Source organism: Falco punctatus (assembly GCF_963210335.1).
Source record: "Falco punctatus genome assembly, chromosome: 15".
Lineage (NCBI taxonomy): Eukaryota > Metazoa > Chordata > Aves > Falconiformes > Falconidae > Falco > Falco punctatus.
Genome location: NC_137595.1, coordinates 10,710,302 through 10,723,409, shown reverse-complemented (window position 1 = coordinate 10,723,409; position 13,108 = coordinate 10,710,302). Strand labels below are relative to the sequence as shown.

At 42.1% G+C, this 13,108-nt stretch overlaps 1 protein-coding gene across 21 annotated transcripts in view; it reads left to right on the top strand.

Annotated features, from left to right (window-relative positions):
* The window catches only part of HTR2C (5-hydroxytryptamine receptor 2C), a 284,555-nt gene that overhangs the window by 113,521 nt on the left and 157,926 nt on the right, over window positions 1–13,108 (top strand). Inside the window, exon 1 of one of the 21 annotated variants that reach the window (XM_080365973.1) lies at window positions 3,325–3,379. The exons of the other annotated variants lie outside the window; for them this stretch is intronic. The gene's annotated coding sequence lies outside the window, so the exon portion shown is untranslated. Of the gene's footprint in view, window positions 1–3,324; window positions 3,380–13,108 lie in introns of those variants that run through there. 21 annotated transcript variants of the gene reach the window in all.

The window sequence follows — 13,108 nt, the reverse complement described above, 5'->3', positions numbered from 1 at the left end:
TGAGGCGGTGTTGAAGGAGAAAGATATTTCACAGGAATGCCAATATCTGGCTGCACTAATAGGTTCCCGCAGCTTGGTGCGACTGTAATCCTGGCAGTGATGGTTGGTTTTGCCGCTATCCTGTTAGCACTTGTACCAACCCTGGCAGGGCTCTGGGTACTGCCTGGGATTTCTGCAGCAGCTTCCCTGTAAGCAGGTCTGGGCTCACTTTTACACCTCCCACAGTCACGGTCTGTCCAGAGCCAAAGCAGGGCTTAGACTACTCTTAGATGGAGGTTGGCTGTGGGATTGTGGTCAGAAAGCTCCAACTGAGCTGGCTGCAAAACCACGGTGCTTTCCTCTGTGATAAAGCACTTATTATTAATCCTGACCATCTTAGCCCTGCTGAAAGCCAATCACCTCACAGCCGTGTCATGTTAAAATAACTGTATAGCGATGTGCTGCACGCAGTGTACTAGCAAAGGTGGAGTAAGACGGTGCAGGCATGCCCAAGTGCCCAAAGAGTGTCACAGCCACTCCTGAGCAGTAACATCATCAGGTAGGGCAGGGGTTGTGGCTGCAGCCTCTCTGCCTAGCTCAGGCCAATGCTGCTTCTGCTCCAGAGGACTCTGTTCCTATGGTTTCTGACTCTGCACCATGCTACACATATGCATATGTGCATTTTTTTCCTGTTTAAACTAGTTTATTTTTGTAGAAGAATGATACTGTCATGAGAATTTGGTATTTAGGATACTAAAATTTTCTGACTCTGAATTAACACCGCATGCATTAATGGAAATGTTTCCTCCCTAGACATAATAGACCAAACAAAAAGAAACATGTAAATAATGAGGTGAAGTACTATGTGCTAAAAATGTAGCACTGTTCTGTGCTGGAGGTGGTGAGAGGACCAGAAGTACTTTGACAGAAGGAAAGAGAAGCGGAAATTTGAGAGGGGGGTGAAAAAATATAACGGCTTGTGCATATGCATCGTTCTGTGGAGAGGGTAGGAGGGGATATATTGACACCCGTAGGCAAAAGATGCAAGCTAGGATTGCAAAGGGGCCAAGTATACTTAGGTTCCAGCAGGTATTCTGGGAGAGGAGCAAAGTAATAGCTGTTCTGGGTGAGGCAAACCCTTCCAGCAGCTCTGTCCACATTGCTCTCCCCAGTGACGGTGTACAGAAACCCTTTGTTGAGGACAAGGACAGCCAGAAGCACCAGCCCCACTTCTGTCTCCTTCTACTAATCTGGATGCTGGTTCCCCAGATGAACCCTCTGTGGAGTCCAGGACGTAAAAGCCACCAATAAACCCAGGAATCTAGGGGAATGTCAGTCCTTTGGAGAGGTGGTGGGTTTGTCATCTCTTAACACACTTTAGAGGAATGAGCTGTGTTTGGGGGAATAAGAGGGTCTTCTCTGGGGCTGTTGCTGGCCTGGGGTTTCTGTTGCAGGGCTGGTTTGTTGCTGTGGTATGGGCTGTCCCAAGGGCAGTTTGTTCAGCTGCGTGCCTGTGAGCAGCTCCTGCCTCGTTCATCCCTCCTCCCCACTGACAGCATGCTGCTGCCAGTTCAGAGTGCATCTCTCACTGGGGCTCAGTGCTGGGAAAGTGTGGTCATGTAAGAACAGATGTGAAGATGGCAGGCCGGTAATGTGCTCCCTACCTCTCTGGAGTGCCAAGACATTTAACTCTGACCAACCCAAGGTCCTAACTGTTATTACGGATCTAGTTTATGGAAGAAGTAATTTTTTCATTGTTGTTCTCGTTTTGTTTGTCCCCAAGATAGCATGCAATTAAGGGGAATATGCTGTATGTTTTAATCCTCTGTATCTGTCACATTTTTTTACTTTTACTGTTGTGCTGTAGCATGTTCAGCATGCAGTGTGTTCTTACTCTGTCCCATCACTTCTGCATTTCCTATAGTGAAATGATCTCTCTCCCTTTTTTCTTTACGATTCTCCTTTCCTTTTCAATGTTCCTTTCTTGCTTTCCATTCTGGACACAAATTCTTAGGAACTTCTCTCTGTGAGAGAAGGCTTTCACAGAGGCATGTGTCCTGCATTTTGGTTTGTGTTTGTTTAGCCCTTGTCACAGCCTGGCTTGCTTCTAGGAAGAAATTGTGTTGCCAGGTCCTAGCACTGACAGTACTAGAGAACATTTTCACAGGATAGAGATAAGAGCGTGTCTATAGCAAATAAAGACCTACATTAGACTTGTTCATGTCTTGAACAGAATAGCAGAGAAGCATTTCACCATGTGAAGATATCCCAACCACTATACTCAGTGCAATGCCACAAACCCAGGAGATTAAGCAGCTCCCATTTCACTGTCACTAGAACACTGCTGTTACATGACAGTTACCCCATTAAAGCTCACGCAGGGCTGCCAAAATGTGCTATGCTCATGCTTCTCTTACTGCAGGCGGTTCTGATTCCTGTGTCTCTGCTAATTGTCATTTTTGTAAATGGAGTCGAGACTCCAGAGTCATTTAGGCGTGACCTCTGAAATGTCATGCCTAATTTATCCTCTTTCCATCACAGATCATGGAAAGACCTGGCCATGTGTTCTTTTAACTCATTTATTTGTAAGTACGCAGATAATGATATTTCTAGCTTCTGCTGAATACTCCTTGCTTTTAGGGCAGTTTCATGTCAACATGAAGCACCTGTATAAAGCTGGTATCACTCTGGTTTTTGTGGCTCTGTTGCAGTGTTGTTTGTTAGTCCAGGAAAGGCTGTTCTTACTGGTTCATTGCGGGAGAAACTGGTGGCAGATGTGACTTGCTAAAAGCCAGTGAAGTTTTGTGGCAGGCTAGTCCTGCTTACACGACCCCCCTGGAGCCTGTCTTGGCAAGTCTCTGCTCCAGTATGGATGTTTTTGCAATGAGCTCGCACCCACAGATGGATAAGACCTTCTTATCCATGCTCATGTGTTCATTTACATGTTCAGTCATGTATAAAAATCTTAGCTGTACTGCGTGGTTTCCCTTGCAAAGGTTGCATGGCTTAGGTAGCTAGACTGTGTTTAAGTGTTTACTTGAAATGTGTGAAAAGTTTCAGAGAAGTATGACCCTGCTGTGCCGCAGGATTTCTCAGTGAAAATGCTTTCATGTTAAATAGCAAAGAAAGACAAGAAGTTTGTCTGAGGGCCAAACGTGTGATTCATATCATTAGGGTGAAGTTTGGCACTTCATTTCATCATCTCACGCCTGAGAGTGAGCTTATGCTTCTCCATTGGAGCCATGATTTACTACTTTTTTTTTTTTTTTCCCCTTCTGGGCTCTTCTTTCACCTGCTCACCAAAGGTCCCTGGTGCTTGCTGCAGAGCCGATGGGTACATACACAGGAGAAGCCCCAGAGCTGTCGCGTCACCCTCAGGTGGCTGTGTCCTTTGAGGATGGTAAGAACTAGAGCCAAAATTTGTGCCTGAGGAGATTAGCTTTTGGCTTCATTTCTTCCTACTCCAGTCTTTCTATTTTTGATTTTTCAAGGGTATGGGCTGGGGCAGGAGGGAACATGGTTGTCTGAATAGAAGTATGATTTTAGAATATTATGTACGATGAATGTAAAGGGTGGAGGACAAGCTGTTCTTACTGAGCTACTCTGTATAGGACAGATTGAGAAAGGATGTGATGGAGAGTCTGGGTCTTCAATCACTTCTGGAGAGATGAAATCTTGGTACAACAAGGAAGCAGGGTGAATACTCCTTTCTGTTACTCAGTTATTGGGGCTGATCGAAGCTATAGAAATTTGCCATCACAGGGATGTTTTCAATGAAATTTCACATTTGAATAGATGGATGTTTCTGAGAAATCTTATTCTCCTTCATATTGTTACCATTCTGAACTGGAACAGACAAAAAAGTATTTTTGTGGAAATGCTTATAAAAATACTGCTCTGTGTCTGAACCAGATCTATGTAACAGTTGCTAGGAGCCAAAAATGAGTGTGGCACTTCAGAATCTGACTTGCTGTGTGGGAACTAATTTTTATTTAGAAAAAAAATAAAATCACGTGGATACATAGATACTTGTTTGCTTCCCCCCCCCAGTTTTCCTTGCCAACTTAATCTGAAATTAGAACAGTGTAAGTCACTGAAATGCTACAAGAAACACTGGTTTTTTTTAATAGGTGTGACTTAGTAACCTAGAATTAAAGTTCATGTGTGTTGTATAGCATCTAAATTACTGAGGGTACTTTTTTTTTTCTTCAGCAAAACTAAACTTTTTATTTTCAGGGCAGCCTGTTGCCGCCACTTGTGCATGTGTTCTTTTTGCTGGCTGATGCTCGCCTGGGGTAGCAGACCTGTCAGTGAGTTTGCTTTCCTGCTTTCCATGTGAAGATAACCACTTACCATACACTGCCCAAAACTGTGTTCATCCACTGCTCTGAATCCTAAGCCTGATATTACTGAATGAGCAAACTGTTAATTCCTTTTCACAGGGTGCGGTATTAAACGCTCGCACTTTCCTTGTGCGTGTCAGAACTTGTCATTTTTTTCATTATGAATGATATAATTACCCATGGTAGTAATTTTTCTAAGTTGTAGGAGGCATCATTATGTTTCAAATTCTTCCAGAGAAGAGATGCTGCTTGCTTGGAAAATCATAGTCTTTATGGGGATTTGTAATGTGATTCAGTGCACGGGGGAGATCCTGATTTCTCCTTGATTTGATGTGGTTTTCCTTCCTGCCATAATGTTCTGTGTCCTCACACAGAGCATCTGTCCTGTGCAACTGTGTCTGGGGGAAGCTGTCTAATGAGGGACGGAGGGTGCCCTCGATTAGAGATGAGGCTGGGCAAAGATTAGGACTGTTCTGGAGATTGATAGGAGGGGAGGGAGATGGCACCCTGACATTTGGGCACTCATGTGTTGGCTAGGAAGCTGATCATCTGGGCTAACTCAGCTGTGGTAGTGAAGCAAGGCAGGCACCTTCACAGTGATTCAGAAACCTAAATTTAGTTCCTGCCCGCATTGCTTTCTGGAAGAGCATCTTCTCACTAACTGTTGATTCCTGCTGGCTATCTGCTTGCGTGTATCCTCTTGTTTGCTTTGGATGTCACCACAAGCATTTTGGACCCTGAAGAGAGAAGAAAACATCTGTGTGGAGATGGGAAAGAAAAGAAAATGAACAGCATTCACTTCTGACTTAGTGAAGTCAGAGCAACTTAGTGAGGCTGCCATGGGAGATGCTTGTGCATCAGCTATCAAACGGGTTAGAGAACTGGCTATAACATATCCTCTGCCTAAACTACTCACTCCCTATAAGTCTGCTGAAAACCTGTCTCCTGCATCCTGAGTGTAGATTTGGGAAAGATGCAGGAGCTAAGGAACCAATGAGGAGTCTGCAGGTGAGATGTGCCATGCCACTACTGCACGAAAATGGGCAGTAACAGCAGCACCAGCCCCTTTGTCTGTGGTTTCATAGCTCAGTTAACTTGGCAGAGATCAAATCTTGACCTTTTTCTTCAGGAACAGGAAGGGGAGTGCAGTTGCTGCCACCAGCAAAAATGATTTATGGGAAGATCATTTTCTAACCATCTACACTTGTTCCAGCCTATTCGAATGGCACCCTGCCCAATGGTAAGTCAGTTGAAACATGTCATGAGGGCATGAGTACCAAACAGCAATGTGCTTAAGCCTCTTCACCCAGGAGATGCCATCTCCATGGCAATCCATCCTTGGGGCAGACAGGGAGGCACTTGCCTTCCCTTATGCTTCACTGTACCTCTGACTTTCTTGTGATGCTGCTGAAATGCCTCTGAAATGAAGACAAAAGTGCGAATGTCAGAGAGCCTTGTGGTTGCCAAGAAGAAAATTCAGATATTGCAGGCACAGGGGAAATTGTGAACGCAGGAAAGGATCAGGAAATCATTGTCTGACTTGCCTGGAGAATTAGGACACCAATAAAATAAGATGGTGCCTGCCAGCAGCTGGCACTTCGTAGCAGTATCCATTGCAAAGGATGTATGTGTGGTGCAGCCACTCCAGTGGCTGGGAGTTTCAGTACTTTCATGATTATATCTGGTAAAAGCCCACCGAATATGCATGGCAATGTTAGGGGGGCTTGTCCAGCTGTTGAAGGTGTTAGTTCAGAGGTTTGAGTGTCATCTTGTCTTTAATACAGAATTCTTGCAACGGTATGGTGTTAAATTCCGTGGATGTCTAAGCGATGTAGTTAGGCTGTTACAGTGAGCAATGGATTTCAAGGTACATCCTTTTGATGAGGAGTCTAAATCTTGTTATTCCCGTTTTACAGAAAATCAGGGGCGCAACTGGAAATCTGTCAGTATTTCTGGTGCCTGGTCCAGCTGCTTTTGCTGCTGTGTAAGCACCTAAGGATGCTGAAGCAGAGCTGAACTGTCAGTGTGTCTGTGCTGGAATAGCACTATCAGACTGACAGAAACAACTTCAATCCCTTTTGCAAAGCTGCTTTTTAGAGTGAGAAATTGAACTTGCTACAGCTTTTGAAATTATTTAAGGAACAGAATTTTTCATTTGAAAGTATTAACATAATTAGTGTATTTGTTTAAGCAGTAAACAGCAAGCTAGAAAATGAAGTGTCATCAAAATATTTAAGGTTTTTTCCTACTACTATGGAATGCTTTGTAAGAGGGATTTTCCATGAGATGCTAAAATCTTTTTGTGCGATCCTGCTTTTGTTTTTCCTTCAATAATTTCTAGCTGTTGACCTTTGCTGTTTGGCTCCATTACCCTCTGTCCTGAGGGTTTGTATTAGTGGGTTTCTCAAATCTGTGCAGTAAACATCAGAGTACCAGAGATGGCTTCCAGGACCACAGCAGTGTGGCTGGGATCCTGGAGAGCAAATGCCAGCCTGTCAGGATTACACTGGGACTGTTTATCCCAGTCTACTGTAGGAATGAGTGCTGGGGCTGCATGTGTTGAAACAGCCTCGATTTATAAGTTTTTTGGCAATGGATCCCATGTAGTACATGCAGTACAGTAATTTCACATCCAAAAGCCCATCAGTATTCCTTCTTTCTCCTGTTCCAAACACACCAAATGCACGCAGCCTCCCACTACAGTAAGGAGGAATAAGCACTGTTTGTCGGTTCAAACTCTATAGGAGCTCCAGAAGCTGTGTCACTGAAAAGGTATTTTGCAAGCTAAATACTGTTAGAAAGAGAATTCTCTTCCTTCTAATGTATATTTGGGGTTGAGAGATTACATTTTACTTTTTTAATCGAAGATGGAAATTTTCAAAGTTTTGAGATGGACACTGTGAACCCTCGTGCCCAAGTAACATATTTGGATACATATAAATAAGTTGATAAGCCTATCTAAGGCACTAGTGGTTAATTAATAAAGTGATTCAGCACTGCTTTAGCATTTTTTTTCGCGAGTGTTTTGTGTATAAGAGCTGGGTAGACTGTGCTCTGCCCAACTGGCATGTGCAAACCTCATGGTTTGGTGTATTTTGTTTCAATATATCACTGAGTCCACTAAGAGCAAGAGGAAATGCCCAAAACGGGGTTACCAGAGTGTGCTGCAGGTGTAGTAATAGCTTTTCAAGTCCTTGGTCCCACACGTCTTTGGTTTTTGTCCTGTTGGATGGTCTGGTGGTGTCTCCTGGTGTGATGCCTCAATAAAATAAAAGAACTTGCTTCTAGGTGTTTCAGACATACTCACATATTGTGGGTTTAGATTGAAATCTTTTATAAAGCTTCCAGTTCTGCAGGGACTTACGCTGGTGAGAAGTGTATAAGCTCGCAGCTTTTGTAACTCTAATCTTGTTAGTTAAAAGGAGGCATGCTGATAGTTTCATTTCACAGTTGAATTTTTTTAATTATCTCTGAAGATGAATTTTAGCTTCTCAATTTTGGCCATCAGGTAGCATAACCTATAACACAGTATCCAGGAAGAAACTTCAAATTGAATGTGTTTCGGATTGTCTTTTAGCCCTGAAGCTATATTTATCTACATAAGAAAGTTTTAACTTGACCTAAGGAAAAAAAGAACAAATCAATAAATCCAATGAGGTTTTCCAATGTAGCACTGATATAAGATATGATTAATTAAGTTTGCAATAGCAAAAATCTGTTGTGTACAGTTGCCTCTGGGGAAATGTAACAGCTGACTGGTTAAACAAAACTTGTTTTAAATGTTTTGTGTCTTGGCTACACCATAGATAAAGGATAATATTGAAATTGATATTGAATTGAAATATCAAAGCAGTAACCTTTATGGAGGTTTTCATATACATACAACTATGTATGTGTATGAATAGATATTTAAATGCATGAGACACATTTTGTATATATATATTTGCCCATATGTAAGTATGTATATATGTATGCAAGTATGTATCCAGTGTTCCCTTTATATCTAACACTGGACAATTCCCCAAGGGAAGACCCAGTCTCCTGGATATTCAGGACACCACCGTGCCTGAGGCACCCTTACCTTCAGCCAAACCCTTCCATTTGCAGCTTAGCCCTCAGCAGTGACTAGAAGACTTTCAAGTCACCTGATTTTTGACTTCTGAGAACTAGATCATCTCGCAACACTGGGACTTTCCTCCTCTCATTTGTTTTTTCCTTAAATAAGGAGAAATTTATGTTCCTTTTCCCCAACCAGAGGCTCATCCTGCCTCCTTGGTCAGGTTGGTCATTCTGGAAAAATTCCTTCTAGACCCTGAAATAGCAATCCTGGAGAGCTCCGTAACATAAGCCCCTTCCAGTGGGTGACCATTTGCAGCTGGACGGGGGAAGTCACCTGGTTTTGCAGGTCTGGAGGAAAAGGTGCCTGTAAGAAGCTATTAAACTTCCTTATGAAAACTTCATTTGAGAAAAGAGCAATCTTCATGCAGAAATTTGTGTTAAAAAGGCAGATGCAAGGAAGAAAGATCAACTTTTCTGCTCTGGCCTTCTGAAGGTCTGGGTGTGCTTGAGAGAGACACAAGGAGCAGATAAGCTGAGAAACACCAGGGAAGCTCCAGACCAAGGGTACTAGTCTTGTATTTTCACTGTCCTCACTAGCACCATGAAATATAATGAATGTGAGAAAGCTGAGAAGAAAAACAACACAGAAGAAAGTTCTGAGATGGCGCTGGCTGTCCGTCTGCAGGAAACAACCCAAGAGCTGATTGATGGGGGACAATTACAGACCCTTGTCTCAGAGTCTTCAAAGAGTGGCACACAAAGGGACATTTGAGCAAAACGGAACTATAAATGATCCACACCATTGAGAGCTTGTTTCTGGGCTCCATAATAGGGTATGTTGGTGTCCTGGCTAGGAACAGCCTATCTCCAGGTGTCTTACATTATCAAAAATAATAGAAACAAGTGTGCTTTGGGGTGGTACCTTGTGTGGGAATTTACCACCACATGCCTGTATGCTTGAACCAGGTTCTCAAATGATTCGGTAAATGGTATTTTCATGTCCTATGTTAATTTGGAAGACCACAGACTTCCAGAGTGCGCTGTGTTCTCTTCAGTGTTTAATGCCTGTGTATTGTGCACAATACTTAGGGTTTGACAGAATTCATGTTGTTGGAGCAAACAAGACATTAAGAGATTGTAGAAAGCTTCAGGAAAACGTCTTTCATATGCTTTGCTGGCTGACCCTGAAATCCAGGCTATCCAATCATATGGCTTTTACACACAGTTTGTCTAGTTTTGAACCCTAGGGCTGAAGCCCTTGCAGATATCTAAGCTGTTTCCATGAATTTACCAGCACTGGGCAGATACATCTAAGCAGGCAGAGTCTCTGCATGGGTGGTCCTGTGCAGCATTACCCTTTACCCCCTGCATTTCACTGAGTTTCAGAAGGGGCATGTTAATTTAAAGCCCCAACCAAGGGTTCCAAATTCTTAGCTAAAACTGAATGGAAAAACGGTGTAATTGGCTTTTCCTTCAGGATGTAAGGAAAGGAGTCTTATTCTAGATGCTGAAAAAAATTGCAGTCACTTGAGACAGAGGGAAGGGGGAAAGCAATATATTGTACTTTGAAGCTTTCAAGCTCACTAGGTAGTACAAGATGTCAAATTGCTGCACAGCTGGATGGAGGTTCACTTCTTGTTAACTTAAAGAGCTGCAGGTATAGTCATTACAAAGGGGCCTAGTTAGCAACAGAACTAATTAAGGCACCATGTTCCTATACACGTGTTTGTGAGGCTCTGAAAGATTGCTACTAGCCAAAGGTGTTCTATAAAGTGACAGATCTCCGCAGCCATGAGATCTGTAGTCCATCAGACCAAGAGACATTCACCTGTTTGATTTATTTTTTTTCCCCCCTTCTAACATGGGAATTACAGTGACTGCTTCATGTAAGAACTGAGAACAGCTGTTAAGCCATTTCCAAGGTGCCTGGTAAATATAAACTGGGTTTATTTTACCTTCTTGGGTGATTGATCTTTGGAGCCTCCCCACGGGCTGACCCTAGAGCGCTCAGTAGGGTAAAGGACATATCTACGAAAGAGCTGTACAGGGAGGTGGTATGTGTCATTCTAGAAAAGCTGGATCAGGTTGCAATCGCTGGAAATGACTAGCACCCGTGGTTTGTTGTAGAAGCATCTAATCCTGGATTTTATGAAAGTTTTGAAGACAGAGATCAAATGGATTAGGCTGGATGTGTGGAAGATTGTTGAACACGCCATGGGAGCAGGGCTGTATTTCCAAACTGCTGGTGGGGATTTTTTTCCTAAATTTTTGCCAAATTCTTGGCCGCTGCTGAGTTTTAAGAATATCTTCAAAGAACAGCAGTGTGACATTACAGAGATAAATGTTATGTTTAGACTTCCTTGGAAGGAAAGCTGAATAAAAAAATCTGTAATGAAATAACAACTTGTTCTCTTCACTATTCTCCTGTCTGCTTTTTGCCACGCATCTTCTTTCTCCTCCCCATTTTAATGTCCCATTTATGCAATGTGCTGCAGGGCTAGTACCTGAGCAGCAAACGAACTGGGTAGGCAGAACCTTGAATTTCTCGATAGTTTTCACCTTCCACCCTACTGGCACTTGACAGCTTGAACTCTCCAAACTCATGAAAACCATGGCACTTGAATTTTTGTATCTGTTTTTACTAAAATGCTATTTTGTTTTGGTAACTTATTGTTGGTGTCACGTATGCTTAGGCCATGGGGCTGCAAACTGTCTTCTCTGTTTTATATACTGACAGGCTTGGTACAGTGAGTCTGTAAATAACATCTTCTATTAGCTAAATGAGCTTTTGAGGAATTGTGATTCTACTCAGATTAGTGGGAAGAGTGGACTGCATAAATAATGCTGCAGAGAGGGTAATAATTTTAACATGGCTAGTAATAAGGAGAAGTAAACATCTGCACTATGTAGTGGCTATCGTTTGGGATTATCTGAGCAAAAAGATAATCTAATGGAACTGAAATCCAAAAAATTCTGTAGAAAATCTGGGAAAGACTGACTTTTTTCTGATTGTCCTTGTAAATGATGGAAGGTGAGCCATGCATTCTGCCATTCCTGATACCTGATCTGAAGGCAGAGGTGGTTAGCTATTGCCTTTCTGTGTTTTCCGAATGGTGTGGCTTTTCATCAAGACTGTGGGGTGTTTTTTTTTTTAGTCTCTCATCCATTTTTGAGTAGAGAACATTAAATTCTTTCACGTTTAGTTTTCATGAAATTAGTGGTTTCTGGAAGAGTTTCGGGGATCTGGACTTGCAGCTTCGTAACATTTTGCAGTTCCATAATCTGTTAATCAGCATTCTGACCAAGTGTTCAGTGAACATTTTGTAAGTATTTCTTAGCCACTGTGAATTATCATAGCTTATTTTAAGATTTTGTATGTTTGCTCCTGCACGGATTTATCACTTAAAATAATTTATTATCTTGTCATTCTAATCTTCAGAAAGTTGTCTTCTGTTCTGTCAGTTATCTTCAAAGGTTTCTTGGCTTTGCTTTTAATTTATATATTGTTTAGAATTGTAAGATATTTTACATCTTGGATTTCTTCAAGTTCTATCTGAAAATACATGGGTTCTCCCAGCTTCTGGAGTGCCATTTCAAAATGCACAGCAGGTAATAACCACTACGTATCGAACACTCTCATGCTGTGTGTGTTTCCCACTGCGGTAAGTCATAACTGGTTAAACGGCAAGCCCTGGAGAATTTCTCAATTATTTCTAAGAAGTTCTAAACATCAGCAATATGTACAGAATTAATGACTTCTGCTCCTGAATATTTAAGAAACTACCCTCTTGTGACTTACAGGACTTTGCTCTGATAACTGGAATGGAAATATATTCCAGAGAAGGTTGTTTTCAATCCTGAGTTTACAGTTTCATAAGTTCTGTTTTTCTGTTATTTTTCTGTTATCCCTCTTCTGGATCGGGGCAATTAAATGCAAAATCATATGCCTGAATTCCCTGGGCTGATGTCTGAACATCTGCTAGGGAGTCTATGTGCATCACTGTGGCTAACGCTAGCTGTGGTCTCCTTCAGTACCTGTTAAATGCTTCAGCACCTTCAACCTCATGAAAAAGAGAATGTCCTGTTCACTCTTAGGATGATTTGAATGGAGTTCCAATAAATCATAATTTTTTTTATTCTTTTTTTTTTCTTTCCAAATGCTTATATGTCCCTTGCTGATCTGAAAGAGTGAACAAACAGTGCTATATCAGAAGTGGCAGATTATAGTAAATTAGATGCCTCTCTAAATGCCAAGGAAAAAATTCAGAGGTATCTAGAGAAATTCCAAATGCAGCCAAAAAACTACTTTGAGATTCATTCCGTGAAAGGACAAACTAATGAACTTAGGGCTTGTAATGCAAGATATATAAATCAGAACTGAGAGGCGAAAGGCTAGTAAAGCTCTGGGAGATGTAGGGGTAATAAAGGACTAAGAAATGGGCATGACTGCATGACACGACAAGGTGGCAGGAATGACTACTATAATCTGTCAGTGCTGAGCCCTGGAAGAAAGGAGCAGCAAGACGCTGCTTGCTGTGATAGCAAGAGTGAATCTGGAATAACAGTTTAATTTTTGGGGAGAGACATTAGAAAAGCATTAGGGGAGAGATGAGAATTGGGAGGAGTTGTGATGTGTCTGGGACTGAGGCAATTCTCGGGGTGGTAGATGTTGGTGTATGAGCAGGTAATGGCAGAGCCAAGGGAAATGCCTGAAATAGAGAGTTAAA